Source organism: Myodes glareolus, chromosome 1, assembly GCF_982192425.1.
Source record: "Myodes glareolus chromosome 1, mMyoGla1.1, whole genome shotgun sequence".
In the NCBI taxonomy this organism is placed as follows: domain Eukaryota; kingdom Metazoa; phylum Chordata; class Mammalia; order Rodentia; family Cricetidae; genus Myodes; species Myodes glareolus.
This window is the reverse complement of record NC_142026.1, coordinates 133,510,324-133,527,527: the sequence shown is the minus strand read 5'-3', so window position 1 is coordinate 133,527,527 and position 17,204 is coordinate 133,510,324.

The window sequence follows — 17,204 nt, the reverse complement described above, 5'->3', positions numbered from 1 at the left end:
AATAAGAAGCCTGAGCTAATAGGCCAAGCTGTGTTTTAATTAATACAGTTTCTGTGTTATTATTCGGATGTAGGTGGCCAGGGAACAAACAAGCAGCCTCCTACTACACACAGGCCATAGGCTTTGGAAATCAACTTCAATCTGGTCACCTCTGAAACCACCTCACCCCACAGTGTTTGAACGGGTAGGGCTGTTGCTGTGCCACAGTGCCCTAAATTATAGAGGCCAGAAAGAGTTAACCCAGAACACACTAATAAATCCTCAAAGTCAACAAGAATAATAATAGAACATTACAGGTTCACTCCCTCCATTGTAAAATTTAATGTTTATAGAACTACAGATAATGGTGAATTACCAGAGAATTACATTTTTTCACTTTGTAAAGATTCCTGAGATCTGTATTTTCTTCCAAAGAATGACTATTAACCCTAATCAAAGGAAACACTGATCTCAAGCTGTGGAATACGACTGTACACATTTAGGCTTGTGTAGTAAGGAGGAGGTCCCTTGTTGGTTCCTGGCTGCTTAGTCCCAAAATAACCACACAGATACTGTATTAATTGAATCACTTCTTGGCCCATTAGCTCTAGCTCTAGCTCTGGCTAACTCTTACATCTGAATTTAACTCATTTCTAGTAATCTGTATATCGCCACATGGCTGTGGCTTACCAGGTAAAGTTCTCAGTGTCTGTCTCTGGCGGGCTACATGGCTTCTCTCTGACTCTGCCTCCTTTCTCCCAGCATTCACTTTAGTTTTCCCTGCCTAGCTCTGTTCTTTTGCCCTATCACAGATCAAGACAGTTTCTTATTCATTAACCAATAAAAGCAACACATAGACAGAAGGACCTCCCACACCAGGTTAGGCCTTCTCTCTTCATTGAATCATTCTGGGAACACCCTCATAGATATACCCAGAGGTGTGTTTCTATGGTGATTTGAAAGCTGTCAAGTTGACAAGTTGTTAAGATTAAAATGAACTAATTAGTTACCACAACTAGCATGCTTCAAGTACTGAATGTGGGTGATCCCCCACGCATGCATGCACACACACACACACACACACACACACACACACACATGCGTGCACTCACACGCACACACACACACACACACACACACACACACACACACACACACACACAAAGGAACAGCCAGATCACACTGCACACTGCTGGGGAAGGGAGGCAGGGTGGTGCTGGGAATTGGTTTCTTATCCAGACGTCAGTGATTCTGACAGCCTCCCAGGTGTGGGATCCACTGGTCTTTTAGCCTAAGGTCCTCCAGTCATCCTGGTCCTCCCGTCCCATCTCATTACAGTTTGCTTTGCCCTTGGTTTGCCCTTTTGGAAAAGAACAGCTAATCACTCTCATCTGACCACACTTCTGCGTGAACTTGACTTCAGCGGAGTCTGTCTCCTGTGGGCAGGATGAGCCCAGGGCTGACTATCAGCAGCTGACCACAGACAGCGTTGTCTCCTGCACCTCTTCTCACCATACTCTCAAGAGGCAATGAATGCTTTTCCTCCCAGCGAACCCCACCCCATATTTCATGCCAGGCACCCCCCCCAGGCCCTTCTTAACTCTCACATGCTGCCTGTGGTGCCCTTTCTCCTTCCCCCTCTTTCATTCCAAGCTACCGTTTCTGCAATGTGTTTCCTACTCTAGTTTTGCAGACAGCAGCAGATAGTTCAGCATTATTACTGCTGGAGACTGGGTTAAGAAACAAGCAGTGTTATGTTTTCTAGAGACCATCACCTGAGCCCCAGGTACAGGGTAGGTGTAGGAAGAGGGAAAGAGAGAGGCCCACCATTGCTCTTCTGGAAAACCCACTTTTCCTTGGACACGAAGTCACTTGGACAGAATGATGGAACCAGGAGGGTTCACTCTTTAGTAATCTGGACCATAAGTTGGAAAGAGATTCTTGCTTGTAAATGCGATGCTTTGGTAACTGGTATGGGAGAATTGTCTGTATTCTGTCAATTGTGTATTTTAATAAAACGCTGATTGGCCAGGCAGGAAGTATAGGCAGGTAACCAGACAGGAAGTAGAGGCGGGGCGAAGAGACTGGGAGTATTCTGGAAAGCAGGAAGCTCCCTCCGCAGTTCTGCCCAGACCACCGGAGAGGAAAGATGTAGGCTAACGTAGATAAGGATAATGGGGTAACATAAGTTACAAGGGCTAATAAGAAGCCTGACCTAATGGGCCAATCAGTTTATAATCTTATGAAGTCTTGTGTGTGATTTTCTTTGTTGCTTGCCGGCTGTGGGGTACTGGGTAGAACAGATACCCCAACAAGTCGGTCCTCATATTACAGGTAACTGTAGCAGTCTTCTTTTGCTTGCAAAGACTGAGGTAGATGCCTTTCATATTCGGGGCAGGCCTTCCCCATTATAGGTCTTGTGCCTGGTTGATCTATGCAAGGAGAAGAAACTGGCATTTACCAACAGCTCTTGAAATACCTTAGACTGCAGACTAAGTATTTTTAATGAAATATAGCTAATAATATATAAAAACAAAGATGAAATGTCTCATTGTATGAGATATACATTATGCTTCAATCTCTCCCATACTTCAGTCTCATACAATGACAACCATGACAGCAGTAGAATTCCATTGTCTGTGTTTTCTGTGTGAGCCACCAACGTCAGGAACTCCTGGATGCTGGCTAGTGATGAAGACCCTTTGCGCTCAGGTCTAGGCAACCCAACGATGGGTTTGAGGACCAGGCCTCTGCCTGTTTGACTATCCCAGGTGACTCCTAAAAACCCCCAAGTTTAAGAACCATGAACTGAATGAGTCCTTTGTGCAGTGAGTCTGATTACAGAAAGACAAAGTTAATAAGTATAAGTGAGGACGTCATACCCATTTTTAAGCCAGAGCTCAGAGGAGCTGAGTATCATTTGTAAGACCACACAGCTGGCAGAAGAGCCAGGACCTCCTGGTTCAGCTCCTTTAAAGGACCACGCCCACTTCCAAGTTGTCCCCACATTCTCTCTGAATGCCTGGCCATTGAATTGTGCTGAGTCAGCACCCAATGAGTGTGGCAGAGACTCTGTAGAGAACCAATGGCAGAAATCGAGTGAGAAGGTGCTCCCTGGAGCTCCAAAACAAGGGGTGCACGGCAAAGACATTTGACCTGAAATGTGAATTTCTAGCCCATGCTTTCACGCTGACACCAGCTGAATCTTGGAGTGTTTAAAGGTAGAACTTTGTAGGCACGGTGTGCTTTCTGCTTAAACTTTGCTGTTTCCTGTGTAACGAAGCCTAGCTCTGGTCCGCTACTTGTGTGGTATAGGTGCATGTCATGTGAGTGTGTGCACATGTATGTTTGTGTATGATATAGGCACATGTTCTTGCATGTGTGCATTTGCAGATACATGTGTGGGGGCACGCATGCGGAGGACAGAGGCTGATCTCTGTGCTTTCCTCAATTGCTTTCCTTCTTGTTCTTTCGAACAGGGTCTCTCACAGACTGACTGGTTAATAAGCTCCAAGGACCCGCATGACTCTGAACTCCCAGTTATAAGGCCAGTATCACAGTTGTTAATGTGCACACTGGGGATCCTCATGTTTGCGAGGCAGGCTCTCTCTCTAGCCTTCAGCACAGCTGCTATAACACAGAATCTGGGGTCAGGTTGCTTGGGTTCAGTCCTACCTCCTCCAACTTATGTGATCTTGGACAAGTCAATCTACCTGCTACAGGGTTAGTCTCTTTCTCTATAAAATGAGGAGATCCAGTGGGGGTTACCCAAAACTTACAAAGGTGTCTCCTCCCTGTATCTATTTCCTTGGCAGTACCCTCCCACACTCAGCCAGATCTTAACCACACACTTTCTTGGAGCAATACGAAGGAAATGGAGGAAACGGAGACTTAGGAAATGGAGACATAGTCCAGAAGGGGATGTTGAGCCTCCTGGATCGAGAGTTACAGGTGGCGGTGAGCCATCTGAAGTGGGTCCTGGGATCCTGACTCTGGTCCTCCACAAGAGTAGTAAATGCTCTTAACTGTTGAGTTATCTCTCCAGCCCAGTGAGCCTTTTATCCAGCTAAAGGCCTAACAACCTCATGGGGAGAAGCCCTCAATCATCCCAGATACCCCCTGAGGCCACAGACCAGCTACCATACCCACACTGACCTACCGACCACCATAGCTAAGGTCAACCAACCCCAGAACACTTTTGTATTATTTTTCGTGACTGTACTGATTTAGACCCCACCACCAGTGTTCAGGGGTTCCTGTTTTTCCCTGAGTTTATTTTTTGCCTTTTTAATATTGGCTGTCCTAACAGGTATAAGGTGGTACTGCTGGCCATTGTCTGTCTTGTCTGGAAAAACATCTGTGAAGTTCTTCCTTGAGTGTGGGGCAGGCCTTATTACTCAGAGGGAAATCAGACTTCTAGCTCCAAAAGAGGTGCACTTATTACTATTAACCAAGAAAAAAAGGATAGAAAAAGGGAAGGAAGGACGGAAGAAGAGAGAGAGAGAGAAAGAGGGAGAGTGTTCAAGTCAGGCATCATGGCTCACATATACACAGAGTGAGAGCTGAGGCAGGAGGATTACCATGAGTGTAAATCAAACCTGAACTACTTAGTGAGTTCCAGGCCAACCTGAGTTACAGTGTGAGATTTCATCTTTAAAAATGAATAAATGAATACATAATAAATAATTAACAGTAAATACTTAAGGAAGGGAAGAAAAGAAAGTATGTGTGAATCCTCGGGGACGGTATCAAAGATGCTCATGTTTGCTGAGGGAGACTGCCGACTATTTCTGTGAGCCACTGAGATTACTTTTCTAGCAAATAAACATTCCCCAGGTATTGTCTGTAAGATGCCTCGTGTATTATGGATGCTGGAACGATGAATCCCACCCCTGAAGCTGTCCATCCACAGCAGGGGGTCAGCTCAGAGATTTGCTGCAGTGAGTTCTGATTAACTATGCCCTATCTTCTCTTGCTCCCGTGGTATGACGGTCCAGTGCCACTCTAAACGGGCAACACTGCTGACAAATGACGGAATGTGGCGAGTGTTGGCATCAGCTGGAGGCAGCTCCGTGTAAGGAAAGGCCGCGCCCACTGAGCTGTGATGAGCAGGCGGGAGGCCTGCACTTGTCTCCAAGTGTGATAACAAAATACATATTTGTGTCTTTGTCCTAGACTCCTATCATAGAGCTCCTAAAAGACTTGATGACCTTGATATTCTCTAAGTGGTAGGAGTGCTTTGGGCATGCTAATGAGATGACTGATGGCAGCTTCAGGACAGGGCTGCTCCCCAGAGGAACCCCTTGACAAGAGGCTGCAACTTTCAGCTCATCTCTGAACATCTGGGAAGGGGCGGGGACCTGGGCATTGAGCTAATCACCAGTGGTCATGATTCAATTAGCTATGTCTACATGGAGCCTCCAGAGAAACTTCTAGAACACAGGCCCAGGTTTTCGTGTTGGTTAGCGCCCAGAGGCATACCCAGAAGGGTGTACGGAAGGTCTGTGTCCCTCCTCCATAGCTCACCCTCCGTATCTCTTTCCTGCAGTTGCTCCTGAGCTGCTTTATAATACACTGGCAATCATCACGTGGAACACTTCCCTGAATCTGGAGTTCACAGCTAATTGTTCGGAAGGACAGATGACCTGGACCAGCGGCTGGAGTCAGAAGTGAGGCGCTCCTTCAGTCTTTCCTAAGCTGGTGTACCTGTGCTGACTCCAAGTAGCTAATATCTTAGGTTAGTTGAACCAAGGAGTGTCTGAGGAGTTAGGAATCGGTTGTGTGAGGCCAAAGTCCACACATTTGGTGTCAGAAGTGTGACTAAAACCATTTCCGATGGAGGGGGAGGTCCACTTGGGCCCTTGTCCCTGGGGGATGGGAAGCTTCCTAAGGCGAGATGTCCTTGCTTTTCGCTTGTGTTGGGAACAAGGTCTCTTTCCTCCCATCTTGAGTCCTAGCGCTCACTTCCCGAATGGTGATCATAAGTTTCACATAAAATATTCATTCAAAGGCAAATTAGAAAATCCTCCAGGTGTCTCAATGAGGCTGACTTTCTTGGTCCCTGGGTGAAACAGCTCACAGGGCTGAACCTGAATGACAGATTTAATGCAGGAAGGAAAAATCCAGAACTGGAAGACATTAAATGGTGAGAACTGATTTGCTGCAGAACTGACCTGAACAGATTAGCTCACAACATGAGTCCACCGTTGGGCTCGGGATTATCATTATTTTAATGTGGGTTTTGAAGTACTCTCTTAAGAGAATGTGGCTTCATAAGATTAAGGAAACTTTGACTATCAGAAAAAAAAATTTTTTTCTTTAATCATCCGTGCCCTGACGAAGAGTTTTGAAATACCGAAATACATTTAAAGTAGGGGCATGAAAACAGATAAGTGGGAACTGAGAAGCCACGGCCTAGGATGAGTTGTGGAAATTCAGCACTCTTGTGGGAGTTACTAAGGGGAGCATGAAGGTGGGGGTGACAGACGGTGTAGCTCATATTGTCTGACAGAAAACTTGCTACAAGTGAACACTCTTCAAGCACTGGACTTTGTGGGAATCGTGTGGGTGTGGCTTCTCATCCAAGGGGCCCTCTGTAGTCTTCTTAGCACACACCAAAACTTCAAACCGGCTGAGAACAGGTGAGTAGCTGTCGCTTGCAGCAGGACCTGAGTTTTATCCTCCTCTCAGGTTTTAGCTCTTTATTCCCGCTCTGTCTCACTTGGTGACTAAAAGCAAAGAGAACCCGGGCAGACAGCCACGCCAGGAGCTGACAGAAATCACCCCAGCCCCCACCCCCAGTTAAGTGAATGTGGAGCAAAGAGCAAATCCGCAACAAAGTAATTGCAGGCCTAGCATTGTCAGTGACCACAGACACAGACAAGCTGGAACAAGGCTTTGTGTTTGGCTTTTGTCTGCAGCACCTAACGGGGACAGGACTTGTGGGTCGGAAGCTGGTTAGCAGACCGCGCTGACAAAAGACGCGATTTTTGCCTTGGTGGATGCCAGCCAAAAGAGGAAAAGGTAATTACTGGAGAAGCAGAGCTGACCTTTGCACAGCACAGAGAAGCAATTATCCCTAGTGGCTTAAGATGAAAAATACCACCAGGATGCCTTTCCTGTTGAGGCAAGAGCAGCCACATCACCTCAGACTCGATGTTGGAAGAGACCTGGGCAAGACCCTCTTCCTCTGCCGACACTGAACAGCCTTCAGGAGATTGTAGAAAATGCTGCTGTCAGGTGTAAAAGGAGGAAAACTGATCTTCATGGAAACGGAAAAGGCTCCACCTACCAGAACAGGCACACTTTGAACCCCGAAGACGTGTCTAAGGGGGCTTTCTAGCATGTCTTTATTTTATAACTGCTTTTAATAGATAAGAGTTTCAAGTGGCTTTGAACTCATTATGGAGCTGAGGAAGAACTTGAGTCAACCTTTCTTCCTTCCTTCCTTCCTCCCTCCCTCCCTTCCTCCTTTCCTCCCTTCCCTCCTTCCTTCCGTCCACTCTTCCTGGAGGCTCAGCAGCATCCTTCAACTGCCTTCTCTCTTGATGACTGCAATGCCCTCTGCCTCAGAGCTCAGAGCTGCATAACGCACATCCGGAGGGAGAGACAGTCTCCTGGAGACTCTCTGTCTCCATGTCTCAGCCCAGATGGGCCACAGGCTGTTGCTGACCCCAAGCTGTGATGTCCCAATCCAGACTTGGTGCTTGAACTGTGTTCAGGAACTGAAACAGACTCCACACCCAGGAGGTAGACTAAGGCGGGTGCTGCTGGGGGACAGTCACATCTTGCAAAGCCTGTGGGCTGCACCAGGTAGAAACACCTCCAGGAAGGAGGAAGAGGACGAACCTCGGAAGTACCATCAAGGAACCAAGAGGTGCAGGTCAGGGAGGAACTGCTTCTAGGAGATTCTATGGCAAAGGAACACACCATGGTGGAGGCCACTGGGGCACCTGGAGGGCAGGGTAGAGGTTGGGGGGGGCACCAGGTGAGAAGGGTGGAGGTTGGGGGGGCACCAGGTAGGCAAGGTGGAGGCTGGGGGGGGCACCGAGTGAGCAGAGGTTGGAGGGGCACCAGGTGAACAGGGTGGAGGATCGGGGGCATGAGGTGAGCAGGGTGGAGGCTGGGGGCACCAGGTGAGCAGGGTGGAGGCTGGGGGGCACCGGGTGGGCAGGGTAGAGACTGGGGGGCACCGAGTGGACAGGGTGGAAGCTGTGGGGCACCGGGTGGGCTTCCCACAGATGAGCACTAAGCAGAGGAGAGGAGTAAGTGGAGCAGGGAGAGGCGGGAAAGAGCAGTTTGCAGAGTGAACACAGGCTGGGGAAACTCTGGAGACAACCACGTGATGCTCAGCCTTGGTCCTAAGAGAGAAGAAATGCCACTGTAATGCCTCAGACAGAGTAGGAAGCATTAGACCCAGGGTTTGAAAATAATCTCTTTGACCCAGCTTGGAGAGGTCATCCCTGAGCCAGGGGCTACAATTCCTTCTAATGACTCCGACTTTCCTTTCTCCTCCAGACAAAGGTGAGTCATTCAGAGAAAGAAGCTGCGGTTCCTATCAGCAAGGATCATTCTGGCCTGCCTGGAACCATCGTCAGCAGAACCCCTGAACTCTCTAAAGTGACTGGGGTTGGATGATGTGTCGTGAGTCATTCTACTTAGCAGTGGCCTAATGACTGTCACAGAACACGGTCAGAACTCCTGTGCTTGGGGTTTCTGATTCTCCTTTCTAGGGACCTGGACAAAGGCAGCTTTGGAGTGCTGAATAAATCTCAATGATGTCTTTACAGTTCCTCCATCCTCTGTCTTCCCACTCTTCCTGGAGGCTCAGCAGCATTCTTCAAGTGGCTTCTCTCATGATGACTGCAGTGTCCTCCGTCTCAGAGCTGCATAACGCACATCTGGAGGGAGAGACAGTCTCCTGGAGACTCTCTGTCTACATGTCTCAGCCCAGATGGGCCATAGGCTGTTGCTGACCCCAAGCTGTGATATCCCAATCCAGACTTGGTGCTTGAACTGTGTTCAGGAACTGAAACAGACTCCACCCCCAGGAAGTAGACTAAGGAGGGCGCTGCTGGGGACAGCCCGCATCTTACAATGCACCAGGTAGAGACACCTCCAGGAAGGAGGAAGAGGATGAGCCTCAGAAGTACCATCAAGCTGCCCAGCCCAGGACAGCAAGATACCCTGGTCTGCTATTGCTGAACTCGGGGGAGACCATTCATTTCAGAGAGCAGGGTTTTGTGATCAGTGGCTTTCTCTGGAAGTTTCTGCACCTGTCCCACTATGATTTTGCCCCCAGGTCTCATGGGAGGATACACCTCAGAGTCTCTGACTTCTGGGACAAAGGCAAAGAACTCAAGGGCAACTATTTCCTGATGTAACCCTTCACAACCAGAAACACTCACTTTTGGCCACAGTGCTATGGCTCTAGAGGCCATCATCTAAAATCTCACATCTGGAACGATAAAAAGAGGGGAGGGGGCTTCTCCAGAAGATCCCGAAACAAGACTAACTACCGGCTCCATGCTGGTCCATGTGTCCCTACAGCTGTGGACTGAGGCTCTTGGCTGAAACAGGCCCTATCCAGCCTCAGTCACTTGTCTGAGATCTAATGTCTCAAGAAAACATTTAGGAGGTGCCTATTGTATGTGAGCACTCCTGCTAGGAGCTAGGAGATGTTTCAGTGGAAGCTCCAACCCAAGCCCCCCTTCAAACCCTACCTCCTCTGAGAAAGCCTGCCAAGTGGTAGCTCCTCCCCCTGAGATTCTCAATATGACACTTACAGGGTATTTAAGACCCTGTCCTTTGTCCTTGGTCCTTAGACCTGGCACTCAATTTCTTTCCTGACTTTCTCAAGAGTCACCCAGGAGTTTCTTTGCTCTGTTTATTAAACCTGGTTTTATTAGTTTGGGTGGATTTGGCTTACTGCATTGGCAGAGAAACCCACTACTGGGGATTTCAAAAATTCTTATCAGGAGGCAAGGCCATTTGTTACAAATCTGCTTTCTTGGGGCTGGAGAGATAGCAGTTAGGATTACTGTCTGCTCTTTCACAGGATCTGGGTTCAATTCCCAGCACCCACACAGCAACTCGCAATTGTCTGGAACTCAAATTCCAGGGGATTTAATACCCCAACACAAGCATGCAAACAAACAAAACACCAATGCATGCAAACTGAAACAGATAAACCACAAGTTTGCTTTCTTTAGGATGCTTCTGATCTGGGAAACGAGAACGCAACAGTTCTGAGGAATAGCAAGGGGTAGGAGGGGTGTTTCTGCTTTCCCACCTCTGGAGGAAGGGCAGAGTAGGGTGCACATGCTAACCAGAGACAGGCCTGCTTAAGCTGTCACCAGATGAAGAATAGGAAGTCACACTAGCTGGCTCCCACTTAAGCCTGGCAGCTTTGCTTTTATAGGCTCCAGGGGAAGCATGCACAGCTGTGGGTGGACTTTGTTGACAGCCCTGTGGGTGACCTTAGGCCACAAGACTGCCGAGCAAGAGGTCTCGAAGATACTGGGCACTGCATTTGCTTTACACTAATGTTTTCCCCCTCTTTGCAAAAAGAAGCAATTAGGGGTTCATGGCATAAATCACCTATTGGAGATACCAGACATTTCTAAAAGCGGCTGTCGTGTGCAACCACTTTCATGAGAGCTGCTCCTTCGAAATGCTGAAAAGCCATAAATCAAGGGGCCTAATGGATTTTGTCCTGTCTATTCAATATCTTCCAGGGCATTGAATTTAGAATGTAATGCATTAAGGAGGTGGGTGTGGGGTGGGGGAAATAAAACTCTCAGGCAAACCATGCTAGCTTGAGTATTTTCAAAGCAAATGCACCACCTAAAAGGTTTCCTTTTTCTTGGTACGAGGCAATGGTTGCTTCTCTTAGTGGCCAATCTATCACCTGCTTGCAGCTTGTCTCTTAGGAGTGCAGAAAGAATATGAGCAGGACCCTAGGGCTGACTCTTCAGCTGTTTGGCCTCAGGCCAGTGATAACTGTTTTGAGCTAGAGTGCTTGTCTTCATACAGCAAACATAGGGCTCTTAAATTTTTTTATTAGCATGTATTAGTGCTATGACATATTAGATTTCCTTATGATATTTCCATATATCTGTATAGCACACTTGGATGGTGTTCATTTGATAAATTTTGTAATTACAAATAAGAAAGGCTACGATAATCAGTCAGCCTTTGTCTTGGAGCAATCGCTTCACACTTGGTATTCCTCACAAATGTTAGCTTGATTGTTGGTCCCTTGCTCCCTTACCCTCTAATTCTTGAGGTCTGGTTTAAAGAGCAGGAGCTTTCTACCTGTGACTGGGACAGAAACTATGAAGGAGTATCTCTCTCCCTCATTAAAGAGCAAATCACAGGATGAGCCACATCACTGCAGACCTAGTGTGGGAGGGTGAGTATCCATCCACTTTGAACTAGGGAGGGGCCCCAGCATCCCTGGCAACTTTTTTGCTTTTTTCTTAAGGGAATGATTGGCCACTCTGTTGACTTGGAAGAGCTATTTTTCAGAACAAAGGCAGAGTCTCTTTCTTCCTGCCTGGAGCATCGGAGTCCCCCGAGAGCATGGGTCAGGGTAGCTCTGCTCTCGGGCCCACCCATCTGGTCATGAGGGCTGCTTTCATCATCTGTTTGGAAAACTCAACTTGGAAAACAAAACGATCATGCGAGATTTCTTCATCCCGTGGTTTGCGAGCCATCAAGTTGCTCATAAATTCGATGTAATTTGAGCTGTTCTTGCAGGCATCACATGGCAAGTACTCATAAGAGCTGGCTAGACTCCACAGACTCCTAGCTTTTAGACCTCATCTTTGTTTTTTTTTGCTTATAGGTCATTGATATACAATCTTTATAAAAGAGAATAAAGACACACGAACACAACTAATACTCTTTAAGTCAGTCAATACCTTTGGGCTTAGAAGTGTAATTCAGTACCCCTCCCTGCCACTGGGCCAGTGGGTGAGGGACAAGCATTAAGACAAGAAAGCACTTGTGCATTGCCCTGGGTTTCTTCCCCAGTCCAGACACATCCAGATGGAGTGTAAACATCCTTTCTTTCTTTCTTTCTTTCTTTCTTTCTTTCTTTCTTTCTTTCTTTCTTCTTTCCTTCCTTCCTTCCTTCCTTCCTTCCTCCCTCCTTCCCTCCCTCCCTTTCTTTTTCTTTCTTTTTTGGTATTTTTGAGACAGGGTTTCTCTGTAGTTTTGGAGCCTGTCCTGGAAACTAGCTTTTGTAGACCAGGCTGGCCTTGAACTCACAGAGATCTGCCTGTCTCTGCCTCCCAAGTGCTGGGATTAAAGGCATGCGCCACCACCACTCAACTAGCACTCACTTTCTTTACCTTGGACTACAGGGTTGAGTCCTAAATGAAAGCTTATTTGTGATCTGCTGAACCAGAGTCAAGGCTCTGCCATTTGTGGTATCTCAGGCATCGAGAGTGACACACAGTGATCTTTCTGGGGTGATCCCAGATCACTGTACCCATCTTTCTAGGTAGTTACTAACACCCTGTCCACTTCCTGTCACCCCCTGTAGCTCCTGTTCTTCTTTGAGTCTGGCCAGGAAGATAGAAACTAGAACTGATCATCCAGCCATCTCCCCAGAGGCTAGGGAGCTACCTGAAGTTAGGGTATACCTCCAGAGTCACCCATGGGAACAAAGGACCTCAGTGCTGTTTTAAAAAAGGCAAAATAGGCATACAATCAAACCAGAGAAAACTCAACATGGTGGAGGGGAGGTGGATATGAAGTTTTATCACTAAGGACCCACAGCATTTGATTGTGGCTGGGTGAGGGAATGGCAGTTTTATTCAGTTAAGTGGCATTTTCTGTATTGACTGCACCCCAGGGCAGGCAGTAAGTCAATCAGACTGATCTCTCTCTCTCTCTCTCTCTCTCTCTCTCTCTCTCTCTCTCTCTCTCGCACACACACACACGCACACGCACACACACACACACACACACACACACACACACATTTTTATATATTTTTAAGAGAGGGCAGAGAAGAGATGAAGTTGGGTGGGTCCGAAGGTGGGGAGGGTCTCAGAAGAGCTGGAGAATGATATTGGATATGATTAAAACATAGTATATGAAAATCTCAAAAAGAAAGCAAAAGAAGAAGAGAAGGAGAAGGAAGGGCAGGAGGAGGAGGTGGCAGGTGTCACCCAGAGAAGGGAAGGGCTAATAACAGCTATATATATATGTGGGACGGTAAAAGGAGCGGAATTCAATAGACTTTCTGTTCCTGCCCTAAGGACAGGGCTAGCAGTCCTTGACCAGTTAGGTCAGTTCTGCTGGACACCCACACAGGCCCTGGTGGAGCAGAGTGCTTCTGACCGCCTCTAACTTCCTGGATGTCGACAACAGAAGAATCACAAGCAACTGTGTGTGCATGTGTGCTTTGGGAACTACGAGGAAAGGCAGAGGCTCACCTAAGGACTTGGCTGGGAGAGAGATGGTTTGAGCTCTACACTGGTGTTCACTTAGAGGTGAACTATTGGCCCACACACGCCTAATATTTGGGGGACCTTTGAGGAGCAGAGCATTATACAACCGGCCTTATCTCTGTCTTGCCTTGAGCTGCTGATGCCAGTTTAAAGATGGAAAAGGCGAGGTTGCCCCAGGTAAGGTCATGAAGATTATATGTACTCTTAGAGCCTTGCATTCAGGGCTGTGCGTGTTCTCCGCCACCTCTTCCTCCTCCTCCTTCTTGGTTTTTTCTTCTTTTCTTTTCTTTTCTTTTCTTTTTTTTTAAGACAGGGTTTCTCTATGAATCCCTGACTGTCCTGGAACCCACTTTGTAGATCAATCTGGCCTCGAACTCAGAGATCCAACTGCCTCTGCTTCCCAAGTGCTGGGATTAAAGACATGCGCCACCACCGCCACCTGGCTTCAACACCCACATTCTTAACATTTGGCCAGATTTCTCAATGCCAAAGACTTTGCAGTTGGCAAGCTCATATTTTTTCTGGAAGCCAGTAAGAACAAAGGCAACCCTGGAAAATTCTGAAAGGTAATTAGGAAGTCCTATCTCTTCCTACTGGTAAATCTGGGGTCAGGTATGTGGGCCTCAGGGGGCGCCAGACCTCATTGGCCCCTAGATGGTGGCTGTCAAGTGTTTGTACAAGAACACAATGGTTTTCTGTGGGGCTGAGTCGTGTCCCCTGGCATTTGTAGGTTGAAACACCACCCCCGTGTGACTATATTCAGAGACAGGGCCTTTAAGAAGGGCGATAACTCTTAAAATGTCAGAACTAGGAACACATTCTCACATTTCTTTTTAAAAACATTTTTTTTTAAAAAAAACTAAAGACTTTCATTATTTTCTCTGGAAAATTAGTAGCATGCAAACCTCTTACCTTTTTAATGCCTTCTAATATCCTATATTTATACATACAGCATTTAACAGCATTAAAAGCAAACCAAATTATATTCAATATACTTGTTTTTGTTTTCTTTTTGATCTGACATTCTTGTCTGGGTCTTTAAGACCTTGTGTTTACAAAGGTTTCTCTTGCCAGCTCCTCTCCATCTTCCTACATATTGCTCAGTTTCTTGCTGGGCAAAATTAGGTAAACTAGAAAGTATTCTCTCTCTCTCTCTCTCTCTCTCTCTCTCTCTCTCTCTCTCTCTGGGGTGGGGCAGGGGGCAGTATATATGTGAGTACGCAGGTGTGCTGACCTGTGCAGTATATATGGAAGTCAGAGGTTAACTCTAGATATTTTCCTCAATCATTTCTCCACCTTATGCTTTGAGACAGGATCTCTCTCACCGAACCTGGAACTGCCCCGGTTTTGTCTACACTGACTAGCCACTGAGCCCTAGGGATCTGCATACCTGTCTCAGCTCCCCGCCCCCCATATGTAGATTTGAACCACACATGGGTGCTGTGGATCTGAATCCATGTCTTCATGTCTGCATAGCAAGCATTTTAACCCCTGATAGTCCTGGCCCCACTAAACACCAGTCTCTAAAAGGCACAAGAACTGGAATGTCCTACAGCTCCCGTCACCCCCGGGTAATAGAAACACAGTACAGAAAGACCCGGTGTGTCTGCACCACAGCCTAGAGCCGCGGTTCTCAACCATCCTGACACTGCCGCCCTTTAACACAGTTCCTCACGTTGTGCTGACCCCAAACATAAAATTACTATTGCTGCTACTGCAATTTTGTTACTATTATGAATCATAAAGCAAACATCTCACATGCAGGAGATCTGACACGCCACCCCTGTGAAAGAATCGCTAGATCCCTGAAGGGGTCACGACCCACAGGATGAGAACCACTGGCTTGGAGACCCTCTTAGAGGGAGAGTGAAGCTTTGGGGAGCCATTCTAAGGTCTCTCAGAGCACAGCCCAGGAACCACTGTTTGTTTGGACAAAATTTTATCATTTTCATCACCCAGCACTTTGACAAGATGTCTGGGCACTCCAAGTGCTGGTACTTGCGGGATCCAGGTCGCACATGTGCTCTCAAGCGTTCCAGGCAACTTACATAGCCATCCATGGCCCTCAAGCCCTACGTGATCTATGTGCAGCATGGTCACGTGATCTATGCCTGACACAGCTTCCGGTAAGCCCCTGTGCGCATGCGCCGGGCAGCCTTTAAAAGCTGGACATGCCAGCTCCATACTCTCTCCCTGCACCAACTTTCTCAGGTCTGTGCATGTGTCTTCTGTCAATAAACTCTTAAAGTGGGTTCTGTTGTGTGTCTCGATATGATATCCACTCTCGTGGTAATTTATCAACTGGGCTCCCAGGACCATCCTTAGGTTTGAGCTCTGTCTAGAAGACTTGCAGAGCTCAGGAAAGCTCCGAAATTCACAGATTCACTGAAGTGGAAGGATCCAATTAAGCCAACAGAAGTAGGGGTGGGTGGGACAGGTTCTGGAGAGAACACCCCCGATCTTTCTGACTTCTCCCTGCCAGGGCTGTACCCATGTATACCAGGGACACTGGTGATTACCGCAAAGTGGGGAGCTCACCTCTTCTCTAGTCCAGGGTTTTGACTGGTGGTCTATTGTGTAGACAGTGGTGAGCATCTTTTGGTTGACCTCTGTTCCCTCCTGAGAGGAGCTGATATCAAATGACTCAATGCCCTCAGGTAAGATAGTCTTATCAGACAGAACTTTCCAGGCTTACAGATTTCCTCCCAGAGCTAAGAGCAGAGGCCAGAGGAACTAAAGTGTCCCCAGTGGACTGGTACCAGCCATGAACTGTGTCTATGCTAGGATGAGGGAAATATAGATACTGATACACACACTTGGAAAATTCTGATAGCAGTTAGATGGGAGCACTACGTGTGAGCGATCTCATCATGGAGTATTATGACTTTTCTTTTCTATGCCCATTTTTGTTTTCTAGTAAAGTTTTCTTTCAGTTGTGGTTTAGTGGTTAAGAGTATTTGATGATCTTGTAAAGGATCCGGGTTTGGCTCTGAGCACTCACGTGACAACTCACACTCATCTGTACCTTCAGCTTCAGGGGACCCAATGTCCTCTTCTGGCCTCAGAGAGTGACACACACACACATACACACACACACACACACACACACACACACACGGTACAGAGACATACATGCAGGCAAACACCCATACACATAAAATAAAAATTAAAAAAATAGATTCATGTGCCATGGAAGGGATATTCATTAAAAGGTAGAAACTGCTTTTCTTGAGGAAGGTTGGGCAGTTGCTGACCTTGGTTCTGTGCCCTAACGTTATCTCTTTGAGTTCCGAAGCCCTTCTCTCTGTTGCGGTTTGGAATTGAAATGATCCCTAAAGGACACAAGTTAAGGACTTGTTCATCGGCCTGGTGGAATTGGGAAGTGGTTGAACATGGAAGAGGTGTGGTGCCATGGAGGGAAGCTAGGTCATGGGGCTGTACCCCTTAAGGATAAGGAACCCTGACGCCTCCTCTTTCTTTTTGCTACTTGCTCACCTTGAGGTAGGCAGCCTTGCCCCAGTGGGTGCTCTGTGCTGCTGTGCTCTGCTTTGTCAAAGGTCTGAAAGCAATGGAGCCAGGTGAGCACAGTCCAAGCTTTGGAAACTGTGAGCCAAAACAAGTCTTCTCTTTTCATAGGTGGACCCACTGGTTCCCAGGGTTCCTTTTTGTAATAGGAGGTAGGGTGAGCATATTAGATCAGTATTTTTTTTAAAGTTTGTTTTAGAGATTGATTAAAAAATATATTACAAGCCAGGCAGTGGT